At 38.0% G+C, this 21,237-nt stretch overlaps 1 protein-coding gene across 3 annotated transcripts in view; it reads left to right on the top strand.

The window, feature by feature from the left end:
- ripor2 (RHO family interacting cell polarization regulator 2) overlaps positions 1–21,237 on the top strand; it is a 76,572-nt gene that overhangs the window by 24,838 nt on the left and 30,497 nt on the right. Inside the window, exon 1 of one of the 3 annotated variants that reach the window (XM_065290864.2) lies at positions 1,000–1,222. The exons of the other annotated variants lie outside the window; for them this stretch is intronic. The gene's annotated coding sequence lies outside the window, so the exon portion shown is untranslated. Of the gene's footprint in view, positions 1–999; positions 1,223–21,237 lie in introns of those variants that run through there. 3 annotated transcript variants of the gene reach the window in all.

Below are 21,237 nucleotides of genomic sequence, written 5' to 3'. Positions count from 1 at the left end.
ACAGATTATTTCAATGCATTATTTGGCACCGCTATATTTTCCCTCTATTAAAAACACCACATTCATAGCTTACACTTTTATGTGGATGTGAGTTTAGCAAATGTGCAGATCATCTCCATAAAGGGTGTTAAGGAAAAGTGGAAAAACTTAATAGTAAAAAAAAAAACATCATCATACACTCAATTTGATCCAGATTTGTATAAATGTCTTTGTTCTGCTGAATACAAATAAAGAATGTTTGTAACCAAGCAGATAAGGGGTACCACAGACTGTATAAAGTGAATGGTGCCCCAAAATTTTTAAATATCTTTATTTCTGTTCATCAGAACAAACTTATTTACACAACTTGAGGGTGAGTAAATGATGACAGAATTTTATTTTTTTCTGTGAATGATGCCTTTAGCTTTGTGATAGCTCTATGAAGGCCAGTTACATTGACTAGAGTAAATTAAATTGTATTTCTTTATGGTTCACAGAGGTGGAAATTTTTCTTTGGCTCACCAGCACATACGAATAAAAGAACAAAACACATAAAAAACAATGTCCAGAAGAATATCACATAATGTAAAATACAGTGCAAAAAGACAGAATAAATAAGAAATGAATTCAATATAATGAGCATAACAATAAATAATCATAATGAATGTCTAGGAAATTAGAATAAAGCACATAAACTGGACAGTGGTGGTCCATTTTCATGTAGCCTACAGTCACACACTGAGCTATTTTTAAATCAGCAAAACTCCAGCAGACACAGAATTTTTTTACTGTGTAGCAGCAATAATATTTCAGTCAGATTCACTGTGACAGCTGAGCACAAACCCTTTTAATATACCAGACCCTGGCGTGGCACATCACCATGTGTTTTTAGATCAGCCTTGAGCGGTGAAGGGTAAATCTTTCCTGTAGTTTGACGAAACACTAGACTCCGCCCACTTTAACAACGCTGCCCTCTGATTGGTCCGTTAAGATTGTAAGGGCGAGCTACAAATCTGAGCGTGTAGTGCATATGATGATTTTTGATCCGTTGCTGTGTCGTGTGACTCGTGTCGGATGATATCGTTCGGTGTCATTTTATTCAGTAGTGATTTTATTGAACACATATCACCCAAATTTCCGAGTTGAAGGAAAGGGGAAGTGATGTTTTGTTCGCATGGATCTAATCTAAATCCACAACTCGAGTAAATAACATTGACTGGGAATAAGTTTACTCTCTGAGGCGGTGAGTACGATCTGTATTTGATGGACTTTGCCAGAAAAAAGGAATCAAAACTTAAAATTACACACAACTGTTGTTTTGCATGGTGTTTTGTGCTGCAAATCTTAGAAAACAAGTCTTGTTTACTGAAGAATATCGAGGCATTTGTGTTCGTCGCTTTTTGATTCATTGTGTCATTCATGTGATAAACCAAACGATTGCAGCTTGACATTCGAGTACGGTATTGTCCATTTATTTTGATTTTCTTAATTTTATATAAAGTAATACAAATAAATATCATGCATTTTAAGAAGCACTGTGTGCTGCGTGTATCTAACTGATAACATATCAGCTGATCGGTGTTTTAAAAGAGTGCATTTGATCTGAAAGCTTTTCGTAGCAGAATAGTTTCAGCACTTGATCCAACTGTGCTTATGTATTAAATAACGTCAGACGAAATAAGACAAAGTTATCAGAATAGCAGATTGATGTCTGTTCGTGTAGTCTTTTGGATCTGTCAGGAAAATATATTTCATCAGCTCGTATGGATGACAGAATGCCATATGTTTATTTATATAAGGTGCAAAAGGCTGAGGTTAGTAAACACGTGATGTGATTTAGCAAATAAAGTTCGTTAATACTTAGTTTGTAAATACAATCTATCTAACAGAGGCTTTGAATTGTATTTGTACAGTGCTTGATGATGGGTGACAGAAAGGGCTGCTAAACATTTCGGGTTTTTTTGGGGCAGTGTGCACATGACGTCATTAAGCACTACTCATTCTAGAGTGACTTATTGTTTCAAAAGTGAAAATTGCAAAGATGAATTGCAATTTGTTGCAATAAGGTTTGTGTTTGCATGATATTTTTGTGTGTGTTGTGTGTAATTATTAAATATATATTTAAATAAATACACATATACATGTATAAAATATATATAAATCTTAATACTATATATACTAATAAAACATTGACAAAATTTAAATTTAGAAGCTTTAAGCATTCTTTCACTACCGCCAATTCGGATCAATGATTTAAAAGGAATGGTCCACAGAAAATTAACATGTTAACTATAATTTACTCACATAATAAGGCCTTCCTGGCCCTGGGTGTATATGACTTCCTTTCTTCAGCCAAACACATTTAGAGTTATATTAAATAATATCCTGGCACTTACTAGCTTTGTAAAGGCATTGAATGGTACCCAATATTTTTTAAAACCATAAATCATCATAAAAAGTTATCCATACAAACCTGGTGGGTTTTATGAGCAAAATTTTATTTCACGTTATGATTCAGTTTATATAATGATAACGATTTGTAGGTTTTGTTGTTATTAAAATATTTAATGCCATAGAATTGTCATAATTCTTACAAAAAATTATACATGCATAAAAAAGAAGACAAAAACAAACTGAATTCAAGCTTACTAAAGATAATGCAACACATTTGAAAGTTAAAAGGTTTGTTATAGTTGTACGTAGGTCATAGCCTCAAATCCGTAGGCTACGCGGCAAATTCAATTTATAGTCGTGCGAAAAGTCTACGCTGTAGGTTATCCGTAGCCTCTGCTGCTTGTTTAGCAAGTATACATGCTGCACAGTGTTTTGTACGTTTATTTGTTGGAGCTTTCTCTGAATTTTCAGCGCAATTGATGAAATAGGATCGCGCAACTTTCATGCTTTCAAAACGAAACTACGGAGAACACTCTCAGTAGTTTTATCAATGAAAGGCTAAAAATAGCGCTGTTCACCATATGTTCACGCCAGAAGTAAAAAAAAGACGTAAAACGTGTGTTTAATACCTCAGATTAGATAAATGGGCGGAGAGAAGGCGGTCGCGTGTGGCTGTTCGAACACATTCAACCACATTGCGTTCCGCAGCTCCAAATCTATCCGATCGAAAATGGTTTCAACTACCTCTGAATGTGGTTGAAAGTGGTCGAAAGTGGACGCGTTCAAAACGTTTTGAACACCGTTTACACCTGGCATTAACGTCGTCCACTTGTGTGATCGACGAACACGCATGTTAATGCCAAGTGTAAACAGCCTCTAAATGCGTTGTCCCAGAATTCACCCGTCACAGTGTTATTATTGAAACAACACATTTTGTGTTACTTTTAACACAACTTGTGTTATATTTAAACACAAAATCAACACAAAATGACACATAATGTGTTAAAATTACGAATAATGTGTTAAAAGCTTAACACACAAAGATGTGTAAAAAATGAACACATCCTTTCTAAGGGGCCAGTCACACCAATAGCGTTTATGGCAGTTGCTGGCGCCTTTTTTGAATGATATTCTATGGGCAGGGCGCGTTTGCGCGCTGTTTATGCGCGCCGAGCGCCTTGCGGTTTTTTGCCGCCTGCCGCGCACGCGTTTTTGAAGGAGCGCTGAGAGCGGAGAAGCGCCCGACGTCATACGTGTCTTTCCATTGTCCAATCGAATGAGGGGAGAGGCGGGCCTTACGTTGTGGTGAGGGAAGTTTACAGTTGCTTTGAAGAACCGGACTCCACTCGCTCACTCTCTCCTGCGTGTTTGTGCACCTCTCATCCTCAAACAAGGTCAGAGCAAGCGTCCTCTTTTTAAAGTTTCTGCTGATATGACAGTTAACAGCAAAAGAGCGCTCACGCTTCAATATTTGATTGACAAGACAGCTGACTCGGTGGTTGCTTAGCAATATGAAAAGCCGCGTCGCACTGCTCTTTTTTTAAAAAAGGCAGTGCGTCGCGCCTTGCGTTTGCAAGCGTTTAAAGCGCTTTTGGTGTGACTGAAGCCTGTGTACAGTTGCAAGCAGAAATGCCTATGAAGGAATACAACCCAGATTAGAAAATAGACGCGGACCCTTTAATTTTGTTGTCCAGTTTGATTTCTGTGTCCGTCGTATGGCTGTTATAGATTGTGATACAGCATATTTGTATTTAGTATGTATATTTTGCGCTAAATTAAAATATGTTGTCTTGTATCTGTGTCTCTTTCTGGTACATTTTACTGGTTGGTTTGTTTTATGACTTAAGTTACAATTCTTTACTGAAAATTTTGTCAAATACCTTTGACGAAAACACATCTAAAAAATATTGCATAGATGTCCAAGGCTGCTAAAAAAGTTTTGCATTTGCTGTTACACTTAAGCCCTTTTCACACAGACATTCCTGAAAATACACGGAAAATGCATCCTGTATTTTTCATGGATCTTTTTTATTTTTTTTATTTTGTTCAAGGTCCTGGAAAGACACGTGACCTGTTTAAAGTCCTGGACTATTTTCTACGCACCGTCTGAAGTCTGCATATTATTTATTATTTCTCTCTCCAGAAACCACTCGAGAGCATTTTTGTTTATGATAAGACTATAAAGGAGCGTGTGACGCGTCAATCTCTTCTTTAATCCAGTTTTCAGACATTTCTCATCGTGATTGTTAATATGCATTTAAAACCCTTAGTTTGAGGAGCATTTTTGTTTATTATAAGCTCAAATGAGCACGTGACGCGATATTATTTTATGCTTCAACGCAGTAAGTGACGAGATAACTTACCTGATATCTGCTTCAGTCCAGTTTGCTGACATTTCTCGTCGTGAATGTTGTAAATCCCTCAATTTAAAGAGTTGAACCAACTTCATGATGCCATGACACGTACCGTAGTGAGGACGTGCGTCACTGTTTATGCGTCTCATTTATTGTTTCCTGATAACTGCTTCAATCTAGTTTGCGATATTTCTCGTTGTGAATGTTGATATGCATGTTATCTCTCATTTTAAAGAGTTTTTGTTGTGATGATGCACGCGTCCTCACTACAACACGGCCATTGGGGCCTTGTTTTGGCTTCTTGTTCACACAGAGGTTTTTTTTACTAGGTCCTCTTTCCAGCACCGCGCCCAGATAATTTACGGGACGTGTTTGCGTTCACCGAGAAGCTTGTCTGGCAATTTTACAGGTATTTTCTGGGACCAAAGGTCTGTGTGAATGGGGTTTTATTGTTAAAGACTGCTGGTGCATAGAGCTGACCAATAACCATTTCTCAGAAGTCAAGATTTGTCTCTGAATAAGCCCACCTTGTGCATTCCTCTCACTACAACCCCAACCAATTTACTCTGAAATCTCTGCCTCTCAAAAATGTCTTGTGGTACACATTGCATCATTTTTCTGAAATCTGTCTTGTTTGACCATTTTAAGCAAACATTCATTCATTTTTATTTAAGTCTGCTGAGCCAGTGGGTTGAAATTATTTGATTTGTTAGGCACTATATATTACAATGAGACATTATGTAATGTAATGTTAATGTATTTCATATAAAGAATATGTTTGGCTTTAGGGTGTACTTGAGGGCAAACGCTGTGTCTTTATTAGTGCATGTTATTTCTTATTCTTAAAATTGCTGGATAAAAGCGCAGTGAAACTTGGCAGGCGCTCAGTAAGATTCAGCCGTTTTACTGCGGGCTCTTCAGAAACATCTCTGGAACTGCAACAAGAACATCAGCTATGTGAATATGAGATGTTAAGCCGTTTACGGTAATGTTTAGTACAGTGATGTTTTCTTACCGTTTTTCTTTCAGCCTTAGTGGTTTGAATTTTTACAGCAGATTACTGTTGAATGCCTTTCTCTTGGTGGTTTTCAGCTTAATCCTGCTTAGTTCTTCGACCCTTTACAAGTTAAAGGCATGTTGCCATGTTTACTGACTTACACACATCATAAATAGTTAGTTATTCAAATGTGCACACAGACTTTTACCTGTTGAGATGTACACAAGGTTTTGTTAAGCTGCACACAGCTGAAAGTTTTATTGCTTTATTGCATCTTAACCCCTTCGTAGACTTGAAGTTGTTATTAAACCATTGACTTTGTCTGAGCTATTACTCACAAAGTTCTTAGGAGTAGTTAAAACAGGCAAAAATGACAAATTATCAAATAAAAAAAGTATCTTGGCAAATCTTAGAATGGTTTTTAGAAACTCTATAGGAGACATGAATCTTTGCAGAAAATCTTTTATGTTAATAAGAGATTGTATTGACTAGGGATGCTCTGATCAGGATTTTGCCAGCCAGTACTGAGTCCCAATTTCTTGTCGTCATGATCAGCTGATACTGATTCTTCAAGCTAATTTGTAACTCTTTAATGACGTAACTGTTAATTTTTTTCTAGATAAAGTTATACCACAGATGTTACCTTTTTGTATATTTAATCAGGTATATTACAGTTTTTTTTATTCGCTTTGGTACTATTTTCACAACTATGTGGTAAAATTTCACAACTGTTAGTACAAAACTCAAGGCAGATCATCAAATAGTCAGTTTTTTCAAACATTTAATCACATGTTCAATTGACTTAGTACAACACACAAAATTATACATTCACTTTTTCACCACACTTAATCATTGTGTCATCAAAGAAATACCTTTCATATGAAGTAATTGTCTTTCACAATGCAATGCTCACAATACTTTTGATATGCTTCTCATCTCATTTGCGTAAATACATTTGACCAGCACTAAATCCAACTGATCTTAATGGTTAATCACTGAACCATTTGGTAAACCTATATATTTTCATTTCAGCAATATACAGTATATGGATTTTGAGAACTACAGAAATAAAACCTCTGTTTGTATGAACATATAAATTATGTGTAACCACACATGATAAAATACTCTTTATTGCAAATTGATTTTACATAGTGGTAACCAAAATTGGTCATTACAGTCCTGTAGAAACAGTTTACTGTAAAAGTGGTGGTGAAACACTGGCCATTTATTTCAACATGGAGCAGGACAGACAGCAAGGAATAAGAAGATCTTGTGGACAAGGGATCCGTCAAAGAGGTGGGCATGGGCACCCACAGAGAGGTCAAAGAGGTGGACGAAAATTTACTGCCAAATGCTCAAGACAGGCTTGATCCAAATTACTGTAATGTAATGTGTGCACTAAATTTTATGTTTTCATCCAGTTACATTATAGAAAGTATAGCTATGTTACAATTATATCTGAAAAATAAAAACTACTGTAATTTGCTCAAATGATTGTAGAGGATGTCTTCATTGATCCTTCACTTGATTACACATAGGATGGATATTTTGGAAATTATAGATTATGTAAGTAATGTAAGTGTATTGCCTAATGTGAAACTGTGTAATATGTATTTTTTTAGTACTGTAGCATATTAATTTCAGCACTTTTAAGGCTGATTTGAAACATGTATCTTGCATTGTTTGCTGTTGGATGAACTGATTGTTAAAAGTACTAAACTGAAAGAAGATCATACCGTTGTGTTTCGGTGATTAAACCAAATGTTCTCATTACATATTACAATAATCTTGTATTTGAAACAATGATTATGTGGACTGAAAACATGTGCAACTTACTGAAAGCATTACATCAGGTTTTGAAAGAATGACTAGCTGCGTTACAAGTGTGATCAGTTTGGATTTTTGTACTAAGAGTTTTGAAAATGTACACCTTACTTGTGAAAATAGTACCAAAGCGAATAAAAAAAACTGTATCTGTGTAATAAAGTATCAAATAAAAAAGCACATCAAATATTACATTCTACAAAGGGCAATTTAATATGCCTTTAAAAACACTTATGTTTGTAAAATTAAACACTTCACACAGTCTTCACTGTATGAATGAATTATATACAGTTATTCAGTCAAGAGCAGAGAATGATTTTCTCTTAAATGTTATTGATAAATGAATAAGGTTTCTGAAGCGTGAGAGAGATCTTTTGTCTGAATGACAGGCTGTATCTTTGTGCGCTCGTTGGATACGTTCAAAAGCAGCTGCAAGTTAAATGAAAGTTTAAACTGTCAAAACTTGTAAATGCTGTTTGAAGTGGATATGAAGACACCTAGTGCTGTTAGAAGCTGAACAAAGGTGCTTTAAAGGGGTCATAGCGTGACTTTGACGCGACCAAATTAACCCGCGGAAAGTGAGAGACGCGCAAATGCAGCAAACCTATTGGTAAAAAACATTTTAACGTGTCTGAGAAAACATACAGCACTTCAAGTTTCCTTTATAATTTAAAACCAAGACATCCTAAAACCATCCAGTAGAAAGACGCGGCGGCGGTGATGGGTATTTGTCTGAAACAATACCCAGAAACAATGCCTTAAAGGGTGTGGTGTAGTGAGGACGCGTGTGTCATTGAAACATGAAGTTATGGTTCAGCTCTTTAAAACGAGGGGTTTACATGCAGATTACATTCACGATGAGATATGTCTGCAAACATCACGCACTCCTTTATAGTCTTATCATAAACAAAACTGCACACAAGTGGTTTCTGGAAAGAGAAATAACGGATAAAAAGCAAACTTCAGACCTGCAGGGAAAAACTACCAGGTGCAGGACTTTAAACACATCACGTGTCTTTACAGGATCTTTACGGTACACTTATTCCGGCAAATCATTTGCAGTGTGAATGAACCAATACTTAAACGATCCCGGACAAATCCCGGATGCATTTTCCATGAATTTTCTGTAATGTCTGTGTGAAAAGCGCTAGAGCGAGAAAGAGGGGTGGCGTTCAGTGTTTGCATTTTATCAGCTCATTTGCATTTTAAAGGACACACCCAAAAACGGCACATTTTTGCCCACACCTGCAATTGTAACATGATATAATAAATTATCTTCACATATGCACTCTGAGGACACCAAAGACTTATTTTACATCTTAAAAAAGTCTTGTGAAATGTCCCCTTTAAGAAAGAGAAAAGGGGACTAAAGGAAACGTGGATTAAAGAGAAAGATACTGAGCTCAGATGGAGAAGTGTTTCTAACATGGTTTATTGCTTATTATCATTTTTCATCAGACTCTTAATGGATTCTACCAACAAAGCGGTATTTCTCAATGACCTAAAACTGTGATTAAGTGGATTTTTCAAACCAAAGTATTTGATGAACGTATAGTACGGGCTGAGGGGATTTTGTTAATATCATCATCATCTCATTTTTGACAGAGTTGGCATTTAGCGGCTTTTGCGTCTGGGCTCCTCATTTCTTTTACCAGAGCTTTTGAGAGATCTGGATTATGTCTTCTTTGGTTCTGACTGAGGCCATTGGGAGGTTTCATCCCACGTCACAGTCATAAGGGAAGCTAAATCAAATCAACTCGGTCAGTGAGAGGACATCTGAACGTCATTGTTACTATAATCACTTAATTTCCACTGAGCTTTGCTCTCTTTTGTCAGTCAACACTGATTCAACCGAATAACTCTTAATAATTATTACTGCATGCTTTGAAGTTTTATGAGATTTATGTAGGCATAATATAGGTTTGCCGGAAAAACTCTTCTGCCTGGATCTCATGGGATAGCAAAAGGTTCATCGAAAGAACACTTCAGGACTTGCCGGAAGTAGTAGGCTAGTCATTCGGCTAATTTTTGTCTACTGTTTTTTTATACTATGAATTCTGACATACTACTTATCTCATCTACACGCTCATCACATCATTTTCGGACATACGAGTACAACAGCGCATGCACGAGTAAAGAAATGTTTGATCACAAGAGTTCATAGGTGATTGACGTGTAAAAAAAATCTTTGCTTTTAGTGATTTAAGGTACAATTTTTTTTTTTAAACCTGTTTTTGTCAAACAGGTAACTTCAGTTGTAGGAATAGTATGGAATTTGCATAATTCAATGCATAAATGCATAATTTTGGTACAACTTTGCAGGGCTCCAGACTGCCACCAAATGGGGGCATTTTGCCACCAAAATTTGCACATGTGCGACCAGTAAATTTGACCTTTTTTTTGTGATGTGACACTGAATTTGAAACAGCACATTGTACTTTCTGCATCTATTATCCAAGTATTTATTAGTAATACAGTGGAAATTTGTAGAAATTTGTGATTATTTGGTTAGCATGTTGATTTACGGTGTGTGCCCCTAAATTTTTTGGTTGCGCCCCTAAAATTTTCAGTTGGGGGCCACTGTGCTCCTAGTAAAAAAAGTTAGTCTGGAGCCCTGCTTTGCCATCACGAGTCTGCATGTAATATGTGTATGATGTGTATAAGCTTTAATCAGTGGGGTGCTATCCCATAATCCCCTTTGATTCCAGCCACAGAGAGCACCTCTCAACCCCCCCCCCCCCCAAAAGTACTCACTATTAGAGCTTATTTCATACATTCCATAGCTTTCTGCTTTAAGGATTATAACAGTTTCCCATTCAGACATAAGATGATGTTTTTATTTTTTTCCTAGCTGTTTGTGTGGTGGGTAGCAGGTTTGATAGGAAGATGATTGTTTGTATGAGTTTTTATCTGAAATACTATTGGCTGATTAAATTGAGGTCACAGGATGTTGTTATGATTAACATTTCCATTATTAGATGATGGCTGTTTTTTACTTAGATTTTGTGAGATGTGACATGTAATCTGCTTTGTAAACCCAATCCTTGCGCTATCCTCCTCCAGGGCCTATACAGGGATATACAGCTGCTGCACTTTGGCAGAGATTAAATAATTATTCTTGGCAAATCCAGAAGCAATGCAAATATCAGGACAGCGCCATCATAAACCTGACTAATTTTAAAGGGGACATTTCACAAGACTTTTTTAAGATGTCAAATAAATCTTTGGTGTCCCCAGAGTACGTATGTGAAGTTTTAGCTCAAAATATCTCATAGATAATTTCTTTTTAGGTGTGAGCACAAATGTGCTCTATTTGAGTGTGTCCTTTAAAATGCAAACGAACTGATCTCTGCACTAAATGGCAGTGCCATGGTTGGATGGTGCAGATAAAAGGGTGGTATTATTCCCTTCTGACATCATAAGGGGAGACAAATTTCAATGAGCTATTTTCACGTGCTTGCCAAGAATGATTTACCAAAACTAAGTTACTGGGTTGATAGAAGCACTGTTATAGCACAGATTTTCATGCTATGTCCCTTTAAAAGTAAAAAAGAAGGGGGGTATTGTCTGTTGCAAAGGGATTGCGATACGGTTTGCTAAAGTTTTTTTTGAGTAGTCGCTAGGACATTTGCAATGGCGTTTTGGCTGATTTTTGCTTGTCCATCTACCACATCATCTTTACATAGAAAAACAATAGAAAAGTAGCTCAGTGGAATGGATAAACCGAGAGAGTTATGCTTTTGTTTCCAAAAAGAATTTGACATGTTGGTTACATTTCAGTTTATAGTTTATTGTCATTTTAATGGTTCATGAAATAAGTAATGATTTTCATTTTGTATGTCAAAACATAATCTGACTTCTTATGGCATCTTTTTTAGAAATGCTCCAGTTATGTTCAGTTAGTAAATGGGATGAGAGAGACAAACATTTCCTCAGCTCATCCTGTACGTCTCAAACACAGACACTGTCATACAGAGTTGAATCTATTGACTATTCTGATCTAAACTGTTTAATTGTACAAACATTTCACCTGCAAAAGTCTTATGAGGTTCCAGTATCTGGCATTATTAGTTCAGTTTATTTCAGCTTTTTTATGTTAAATTTGTGTTTTTTCTGTTCTATTGGACACAAACAGTCATCTTTATTAATTGAAACCAAATCAAGAGATACTTGATTGAGTGGCTGGCTTGTTCATCTATGCTGACATAGCCCCTTAGTAAATATGGCAAGGCAGCTCTTATAGGATAATTAACGGATGAATTCATCCTGTCACCTGAAACCCAGAAGGAGTTTAGCTAGCAAATTGTTAATAACTACTACAAATATTAAGTGGATGATGATAATAAGCACCACAAGTGTTAGAAATAATGGGACCTCTGCATTTAATCCATTCAGTGAGTAGTGAACACTAGGGCTGTGCAATTAATTGTTTTTGATTTTCAATATAATTTTTTTAATTCAAACAATTGTCACACTTTTTTCATAGTTTGGCGGGTCCTGCAACTTCTAGTCAGGTGCGACTTATGTCAAAATGAATTAATATGAACCAAGAGAAAGAAACCATTACCATCTACAGCAGGGATGGGCAACTTTGGTCCTGGAGGGCCGGTGTCCTGCAGAGTTTAGCTATAACCATAATTAAACACACCTGAAGCAGCCAATTAAGGTCTTACTAGGCATACTAGAAACTTTTAGGCAGGTGTGCTGAGGCAAGTTGGAGCTAAACTCTGCAGGACACCGGCCCTCCAGGACCGAAGTTGCCCATCCCTGATCTACAGCCACGAGAGTCCACTTTATACTGCTCGTTTATTTATGTAATTCAATGGATTCAGTGGTGTTGAATGACTTCGGGACCTTTTTGAACTTGTTTGGCTCATCGTGTTAATTTGGCCTATTCAGCCTCCCGTGTATGTTCTGTAGGCTATTGTGTATCGTGTAAATAACTGTTTATGTTACTTTAACATGTACGGACACCCAGGGGCGTCATGCACCAATTTTTTTTAAGGGGGCACAGTGTGCACAGCTTACAGAAATCTGTGCATACATAGTGATGGTGATTTTCGAAACACTGCTTCATGAGGCTTCGAAACATTTACGAATCTTTTGTTTCGAATAAGTGGTTCGGAGCATGTTTCAAACTGGCCCAAGTCATGGGGAAGTTAGTTTTGATGATTTGTTTGCCCCAAATAAAACTAAAAACACATAATACACTTTTAACTATGTCTTAATTAAGTTAAATATTTTTTATATATAAATATATATATATATATAAAACATATTTTAATAAAAAACTTGCTATTATTTTGTAAAAAAAAGTGTAAAATGTTTGGACATATCTGCCTTTACACTATTTTGACCAGCAGGGGTCGCCAGCGTGTGTGGTGTTTCGAACTGCTTTGAAAAACTGAATCATTTTTCGAAGCAATACCAATTGATTCGAAGCTTCGAAAAGCTTCGTTTCTCCCATCACTATGCATACACGGTCATCAAACGAAATATTATAGAGCTTTCAGTCTTTTCCATAGCACTATTTTGAGCCTTCCTGCCTTCATGAAAAAACCTCCAAAATAAAAGTGTTGACTAACTTTCTATAGACTAAATACTATTCAATCGGAATAATGACATATTGGCATCATATTTACATCTGGAACGGCATGTTTTTTATTTATGTTTTGTTTAATGACTTGTTAAATTGTGTCAATTCATTTTGCACAACAACTGCATAATCCTATACAATTAATCTAATTTTAAATCCATAAAGTTTATAAACAACGAAAATTACATAAGCTATAGCCACGTGATTGAGTTTAATGTTTAATAATGATTCTAAAAATGTGTAGATAAAAATTATTAGAGGAACGGATAACTTTTTGCATAACTTTACCTCATATGTGAACATATGTGATTCCGCGTCCCCGTGAACTCTGGCATTGTACCAAGAAGGTGAATCTAGAAATCTCTACTAATATAACGTTGAGACGGTCACATTGAGACCATACAATTTCTACACAGAGGAGGTTAACTGCACATTACCGTACTGGGGTTTGGAAATGTTATGAGCGTTTCTTACACGTTTTAATTCCTCAGATAGCCAAATGCAGCAGCCAGCAATAGCAAAGAGCTCGTGAGCGCGCTAAGACGTTGATGACGTCAGCGACTGCGCTGAATGCGCAGCGCCTGCCGCCAGAAGTAATGTAACACGATCAAAACACTATCAAAAAGTGACAAGGATGCAGCACAGAATTAATAATATTGTGGATAGTAAACAGATTAAAAGACAAATAACAGATTAATGGTCGCTTCTTTGATTTTGAGGCTCAAAAAACCAAGGGGGCAACTGCCCCCTCAGTTTGAATGGGCATGACGCCTCTGCGGACACCTATTCAGTCTGCTGTTCTGTGTGTTATTGTTTAGTTGAATAACTTGCCTTTCCAGATTAAATGTCTGTTCTTGGGCTAGGATTTTGTGAAATCATTTTCTAAATAAAAGCGACGTATAGTCCAGTGCCACTTATATATGTTTTTATACTCTTCAAAAACCCATTTTTGACTGATGCGACTTATACTCCGGAGCGACTTATAGTCAGGAAAATACGGTAATTGAGGTAAAACAATTATTGTGTTTCAAACACAAACTGCTGGATCGATTTGTTTGTAAGACTTCGAAGGCACCACTGCTTTGACACTTGTAGCCTATTGCAACACTTATTTCAGAAAAAGTCTGAGTTAAATATGTAAAATTCAGCGATAACACTAGATTCCGTGTTAATTTGCCAATTCCACGATTCTGTCCACGATTCCGTGATCGCGGAAATTATAGGGGCCCAAGTATTGCAAGACCCACACGGGCGTATCCCAAAACGAATGAGGTGTTTAAACTTGACCGTCGCGTTAAACCTGTGTCTCAATCGCTTGTTTTCACTCTCGCCTGTTTATGCATTTAAAACAAACTAAAGTGCTGTCTAACTGATTGCTTATTTTGCTTGAATGAAATGACATGACACATTCAGCGCATTTTCTACTATTTAAAATAAATAGCTAATCAAAAAGCAATCACAGTTCATGTCAGAAAAATCGCAATTAGAAATTCCCCCCAAATCGCACAGCTCTAGTGTCTATTTATTTTAAGCTGAAAATTATGTTCATCTCTTAAAACATGCCGATCATTGGCGGGCAGTAAAAAAGATGTTAACAGAGTTGGTTACATTTTTCAGAACTATTTTGCGTCCATCAGCTGTTTTGGTCATCTCAGGTAAGAAAACTCAACACATTAGTATAACATGATTAGTACAGGGTCAGTCAGTCACTGCTGCACTCTGACCTGGTATGAAGGCCAACTCTGTTGGTTATTCCAGGGAGGGGTGGAGAGCAAGTGTCAATGTGGATCAAGACAAAGGCTAAACTGAGCATTAGACAGCTGCTGAGATTGTAGCTGGACAGTTTGAAACTCCTACCTACATATAGAAGACAACAAACAGAGAAAGACAACAGCGCCTCAGAGCTGTATGATGGGTGGGGGCCTGCGGTGGGGAATCTATAATAGCAGTGTTATTGTACTGAACACATTGTGCATTGTCTGTTGTTACTGGAGAAACTATTATTTATATGGCCATTAGGAAACATGCTGTGGTTTATGTGCTGAGTGGACTGAGTTCGATGGCGTACACGAGTGTACAGCGAGTGTCTGCTTGGACGTGCGTGCATGTGAACGTGCACACGTGTTAGGTGGCAAATCAAATGGAAACCTTTCCAGAAATACAATTGATCTACAATCGCCTGCCGTGTATCACGTGACCATGTAATTGCTATACAGAGATCCTATCAAATGCAACTGTCTGTTACTCATTTATGTTCGTATTTTTATTTGAAATATAACTCTATTTAAACTTTCTTAACATAGTGCTTAATATGACACACAGGGCAGTCATGATAATGAAATTTCCCTGATGGTTAATTGTCTAATAAATTGTGATGATTATGACGACTTATTGCCTATTTTAGGACTTTGGACTTTTATGACGAGTAATTCGTCTGTTTTATTCACATGTAATTCTCATAATTTTTGTTTGTTCACATTGTTGTGATTTTAAATTAAATATTTTGCCAGGTTTACCTAAAAGTAATTATTTATATCTTTCAAAAACTGAAAATTCTTCTTAAGAAATAAAGACAATAAAGTGTCTGAAAAACAACTGAAAATAAAAATGCAATCAAAATAAACTGACTATACCAGATCAGGCCTTAAAATAGTAGCCAATCCTACTAAAATCTAGGGCTGGACCAGAATATTTGAATATTCGTTCGCTCTATAGGTGGCGCAGAGACACCAATATCCATAGGCAACAGCCACCAAACACCACCAGTAGAAGATCGCCTCGAAAGTAAAGCGCACTTCCTGCTTTGGCATTCACGCTAATAGTGTTAACGTTCAGTTTCTTGCAAAAACAGATTGATTTGCTTCACAAGACAAGATATGTCACACGGAATTATGGAGGATTACTTTTGTATTGGATCTATATGCTTTAGCTCTTAAAATGGTGGATCGGTTGACTTGCATGACGGAGCACATGGGTTTCTGCAAAATATCTTCTTTATTGTTCTACTGATGAAAAAACATATTGGATGGTGTAAGTGTTATAAATAAACTTGATTTTGAAAGTATGCTACCGTTTTATTACAGTTTGTTGAACTTCATTTATTTTCGTTGTTTTATTTAAATAGCCTACCCTTTACGTTGTCAGTAATTACTGTGCTGCTAATTTCTGATACGGGAATGTTTGTTCGTTAGAAAAATGTAAGGGTACCTTATTAAAAGTATAGCTCTTGTATTTTTTTCACTAAATCTGTTCTCGTAGAACGCGTGAGAGGCACGCCGCTTCCGGCTTTCGCTGTTCTGTACTTTATTAAAAGTTTATTAATTCTAAACGTGTCACATGTCCATATTGCACGAAAAAAAGGCACTACACTCCCTTGGGTCCGCAGCAACACAGGTCAAACAATCGCGATGAGAAGATTATTTAATCATTGTGACAGCCTTAATGATACAGCTTACCCCTAATGCTGCATTTACACCAACCACGTTTGAGGCGTCAAAACCGCGTCTACCACGCCTAGTTTGCCGCTTGAACAGTTTGAATGCATTGAAGGAAAAAGCATGCATTTGAAGTGCGTCAGAGGCAAAATCCGCTTCTTGTGGGAGGGGCAAGTGCTATGCGGTTGTCTGTTTGCAATATGACTGATGTTGATTGTGCATTTATCAAGAAAGTTGTCGGTTTGTATTTGGTAACCTTACTAAAGGGGGAAAATAAACGGCGCGGGTCGATAAACGTCACGTGACTCAAAAGTTAAATGTGTATTTACAACTTACCAGGTTGCCCAATGTCCTCATTGACACTCTTCCAAGCGAGGTCCTTTTTATTCCTGTCTCTATAGAAATAAGATTTTGTGTCGTATAGCTCCGGGTGACTGCTTACGGACAATATCAAGCGTTACTTCCTTCATGTTGAATGAGTGACTCTGGGGCGGGACTGCCGCCACAGCAGCAAGCAGGCTCCTGATTGGTTAACGCGGCGTGAAATTTCGCCAAAGTTCACATTTTTCAACTCTGGCGTCAGCTGCAAATTCGCATCAAACGCAAAATGCACAAAAAGCACCATTCGTGCGTACCGCGCCAGGCCCTCAATTCGTGCCAGTGAGGTGGAATCACGTCTTCCGCGCCGCACCAACCGCTTTATTCGCGCTGCGAGCCCAAACGTGTCTGAAATCGTCAGGCGGACGCCGACCGTAGTCGCTTGACATACATTTTCGAGCTGAGTGCTTTGATTGCTTTGGTACTTCTGCTTTGTTTATCAGTCGTTTAACAATGTACCAGTTGGTGGTTGTGATATTTGTCACGCCTCCTGGACTGTGATTGGACGGCCGAGTGAGTGTGACATTGACGATCTGAGTGTTTCACCCAAACATTATAGTACATAAAAAAAAAACTGCTGAGTGCCAAATTAGCCACCTCATTAAAATAGTTAAGAATTGTCATGACATTTAAAAACAATTGTATGAAGTAATTTATAATATAAGTTATTATCATTTCTTCCCTGCCTAAAAGACAACTTGCACAGCTTAACTGTAGTACATTAAAACTAGTAATTTTTTTTAAAAGCTCTGTGGGTTTAACAAGAAGAGAGGCACCATGTTGTGTTCAACGCATCCGTTTGTCATTTTTGCATTGTGTTTGGTCAGACAGACAAGATTTTACAATGCCAGACACTGCTTGAGCGGAAACGAGGACTTTTGTCTGAACACACACACACACACAAGTTGTTCAGTAGGTCTTTATTCTGTATTACACCAGCCCTGCTCCAGGACCCCCTAACAGGGTCCCTGCTGGAAGTGGCAAATTACTGAAGCCCCCCTCCCTCGTTCTTTTATTCTCTTTATGATTCGTATCTTACAGAGAAGAGATTTGGGAAAGGTTCCAGGTGACTGTACCCAGAATACTTATGAGGAGTTGTGCACGGAGGGATGGCGGTGACGTATCTCTCATCAAGAGCGCTTGAGAAGTGCCTGTGAACCGAGACGGCAGGCCTGAATAGAATGAGTGGAACAATCCCAGCATGCATTGGGTGCCACAGTATTGCTTTGTGTTCTTGAGATGCATTGGGAGACTGAATTAGATCCTTTTGTTTGCTTTACTAAGCATTTGGATATATGTTTCCTTGTGTTAATTTTGTGTCGTTCTCAAGAGGAAAGACTTAAGATTTTACATGCATCCCAACATCCACAATTATCGTTTTTTATGTTTGCAAAGAAGTGACTAATTTAAACTTTAACAATTGCAATTTTTATCTAAATTTAAATAAATAAATAAATGTATAAATAAGTACGTGTATAGCTGTTTATCTGAACAACCAAACGATTTGGTTAAATAATAAAAATGCAAGGTACATTCTCAAAGCTGCCAATGTTATAAATAGCCTGGTAGATGCATACAAAGATCTTTTGTCTTTGCTTTGCATAACAAGAAGCATCCCAGCGCCCATTGCTTCTGTGTAGCTCTATCACCGCAATTATGTGTCTTTTGTAAACTGCTCGAAGCCAAGACCCACAGGTGTACGGTTACCTAGTTCATCACCACAGTGCAACCTCCTCAATCTGGCCATAACACCTAAGATATTCATACAAACACATAACTAAACTTGGCTGTATGGAATCTCGGTGTATGGCTACAGTATATTGCATAACCTAGATTTTATTCCTCTTCCTGCCCTAGATAACAGGGTTGTGATGGTTAGATTATGTACAGAATCATTGTTTCGCTCGTGTCACTGATCTCATTACCCTCAAATTGTTGTCATATTTTGCTGTGCTCTGATGCATTATGGGATCAGCTGAAAGTAGATCAGGAATTGTCTTTGAGGCTTTACTGTAAAGCAGAGTTTTTTCATATTTCTAGATCATTGCATTTGTTTGAAACGAGTGATGATGTTGAGTATGCTGGAGTCTCTCATAGACCACCTTCTGTTCCGATGAGCCCATTTCTGAGTCTTATACTGTAGTGGGCTCAGGTGGCACTGAGCTGTTTATAAACTGGCAAATGTGCACCACATGGGGTCTTAAAAATCTGTGGTCCTTTTTTCAGTAACTGTATACACGGGAGATTAAATGACTCAGTTGCTATGATAATGTAGCATAGAACAGTTTTGCAGTGTTGGGAAATACTATCAAGCTATAAAACTGACTAACTTTGTTGTGTAGCCTAAAGGCCGTTTCACATTGGCACAATATTCGAAAAACTGCCCCTTTATACCAAAGACGAAACAATTGTTCGCCTTCATCTGTTTCACGTCTGTGTGATAGGTGGCGCTACAATGCATGCACAGTGCACATAAAGCTTCAGCATAGAGAGCTTAACAAAACTTGTATATAGATAGATGCATGGGCAGAAAATTAAACATAACAATGAGAGATAAGTACTTCACTGCTGGTGGTATGAGCTGTGCCGATGAGTTTGTTATTGTTTTGTTTTTGAGTCAGTGTGCGCAGGTATTTCTGACGGAAGCCTGTTAGTCCCAAGCTAAGCAACCGGCTCTTTTTCTTTTTAAAGCATTGCTTAATGATGGATTTATTATTATTAATCTTAGGGGGCGTGGACACCAAAGCTTTTTTCATTAAAACAGCCTTTGGTCTCTTTCCCTGTGTAGAGCAGCATAGGCCGGATTTTTATGCTAAGCTTACATGCTTCCTTAGGGCGCACTCATATTATCCAAACCAAACCATGCCCCAGCGCGATTGTCACCCCTCCCTACTCCCCCAGGTGCACGCACTCACACTGTACTTTTTAATGATCCGAGTCCGGGCGCGCTTTCGTCATTAAGATGCGATTGTTTTGAAAAAAGCAGGAAGTAAAGCTCTCTCTTAACACTGGAACCCACCGTAATGATAAGTCTGTGTTTTTTATTCGGAGTCGTTTGGTGCGCGATTACCTACAGCCCTCTCACATGTCATCATATTGCTTAGTTGATCTGTCACGTGTGCAGCTCGGACATTCACGTAACCCCCCTGCTCGCATTAAAAGGTTTTTACGGAGGCAGATGAACGTGAGTGGTCGCGCAACTGACGTCTTCTCTTTTTGAATCGCGCTCAGGCGCGATTGCGCTCACACCACAGTCTTCCGCGCCTGAGCCCAAGTGAACCACGCTCCGGCCCACCTCTGCAACCCGGCCGCGGCGCAATTAACCAATCTGTACCCGGGCATGGAACAGAGCGATCACACTAGTCAAACAAACCATGCTTTGGGGGTCAAACGCTTTCAGTAGGCTAACCGTATTTGCATTTTTGAGAATGGAGGAGCATGTGTTGCGGCCATTGTGATTGGCTGTTGTCACTACAAAGATCGCATCACGGCCAGGCTCAGACAAGCCCTCAGTCAAGCGTTAATAATGACACTCGCGTGCACTCTAAAAACAAACGGTGCTATAGCACCAAAAGTGGTTCTTTGCTCGTAATAATAGAAGAACCATTTTTTAATGCCATTTAGCACCGGTGAAGCACCTGTGTAGAACCATATAGTGCTATGTAGAACCATATGTGGTTTGTTTTTAGAGTGTGAATGTACCTTAACGGCAGTGGCTCCGGAAACATGACATAATGCTAGGGTGGCCATTCGTGCCAGTTCCGCCGGACACGCCCCGAACATGTTTTCGGGTTCGTTCTCTGGAAGTCATCGAGGTTCTCACATTTCAGTTAAAATACATTAGAAAATTAAGATTTATTTATTTTAAGACATACAATCATTGTAGTTTCATTCTTACATTGAAATGTAATGGTTGCTTTTCTGAAATCAAACCTGGAATATTAAACCTTGATGACGTAAGCGGTCGACCAACGCGACTTCTGGAGAACGAACCCTAAAACATGTTCGGGACGTGTCCGGCGGAACTGGCACGAATGGCCACCCTACATAATGCACAGATCTCATTGGCTGATCTGTTTATTTATGGGGCGAAAATTCGAGACCGTGGTGAAAAAACCCTTGGCTTTTTCGAGACCCAAATAACCGCGGCCAATGTGAAGTCATTCATAGAAATCTGTTGTTTCTGTTCTAGCGTGTTCATTTGGGCAATACTTTAATGTTTGTTTTTGCATGCAAGCTTTGGATATATCCTAAAAATACATTAGAAATTAACTTTTTACC

The sequence above is a fragment of the Paramisgurnus dabryanus genome, chromosome 19 (assembly GCF_030506205.2).
Source record: "Paramisgurnus dabryanus chromosome 19, PD_genome_1.1, whole genome shotgun sequence".
Taxonomy (NCBI): Eukaryota; Metazoa; Chordata; class Actinopteri; order Cypriniformes; family Cobitidae; genus Paramisgurnus; species Paramisgurnus dabryanus.
This window is presented reverse-complemented; position numbering and strand designations above follow the sequence as displayed.